Below are 1,350 nucleotides of genomic sequence, written 5' to 3'. Positions count from 1 at the left end.
ATCCCCTATGTATGAACCTTCAAGCTGTGAACTTTCAAAGATGCAAACACGCATCTGTTTCCAGCAAGGAACCAGAATTTGGTGCCGTCAGCGTCAGGTGTGAGTGAAATTGCAGCTTGCCCTCCGTCTCCTATTGCTGACGATCCTTCATCTCTACCATCTCCTACCTCCTCTCCCTTATCCAGTCAGTAACTTTTCTTCCCTGTCCACTCACTGCCAGTCCCTGTATACCAGCTGTGGTACTGTGCTACTGAACCTTTCAAGTATCAGTTCAGTTGAGTTGCTCAGTGGAGTCCAACTCTTTGCGACCCCAGGGACTATAGCACGCCAGGCCTTCTAGTCCATCACCAATTCCCAGAGTTTACTCAAACTCATGTCCATTGAGTCGGTGATGCCATCCAACCATCTCATCCTCTGTCGTCCCCTTCTCCTCCTGCCTTCAATCTTTCCCAGCATCAGGACAGCTCTTCGCATCAGGTGGCCAAAGTATTGGACTTTCAGCTTCAATCTTTCAAGGTATTGTAAGATTAAAAATGTTTTCCTTATTTTTGTGTGTTTTTTAATGTATGCACTATTTGTGTGCTAAGTATTATAAACCTATTACTGTACAGCACTATATAGCTGCTTGTGTTAATTGGGTTAGCTGTTGGACTTACGAACAAATTGGACTTACGAACATACTCTCAGAATGGACCTTGTTCGTAAGTAGGGAACTTAGTGTATTTGAAGGTGAGTCCCATCTCTCTCCTCTGCTGCAACATTCCTCTCACAATATTCCTGAGCTAAATCTTCCTCACTGTTTTAACAAGAATCATTGTTCTCCAATTTCCCCAACCAGAACAGAAAATGTAAGTTAACTCAAGAGAAACCAGCGTTGGGTAGTAAATCCTACATTCTTATTATAAACTTCACACTATCCCAGTACCTGGCATGAATGCCCAGTCCTCAAGTATGTGTTGAATGAATAAGTAAGGAGTGTCCCCAGGCTGGTGAAAAGAATGAGAGCCATAGTGTTTAAGAGCTGAGTTCCACCCGCTGCTTTAGCGCAGGTGGGGGTGGTTTGTGGAGAAGGAGCACCGAGAGTTGGGAGATTTGCGTCTGGTCCCTGGGGTTGCAGTCTCAGTTCCCTCATCTGTGAAATGAGCAGGCTGCTCTTTAGCTAACTTTTTTTTTTTTTACTGTAATCCATGAAAAATTCAGTTTACATTATGACCCAGTACACTTATAACATTTTCACTCAGCCATAAAAAAGAATGAAATAATGTCATTTGCAGCAACATGGATGGTCCTAAAGACTGTCATACTGAGTGAAGTAAGACAGAGGAAAACAAATGTCATATGATATCATTT

The sequence above is a fragment of the Bos indicus genome, chromosome 2 (genome assembly GCF_029378745.1).
Source record: "Bos indicus isolate NIAB-ARS_2022 breed Sahiwal x Tharparkar chromosome 2, NIAB-ARS_B.indTharparkar_mat_pri_1.0, whole genome shotgun sequence".
In the NCBI taxonomy this organism is placed as follows: Eukaryota; Metazoa; Chordata; class Mammalia; order Artiodactyla; family Bovidae; genus Bos; species Bos indicus.
This window is presented reverse-complemented; position numbering follows the sequence as displayed.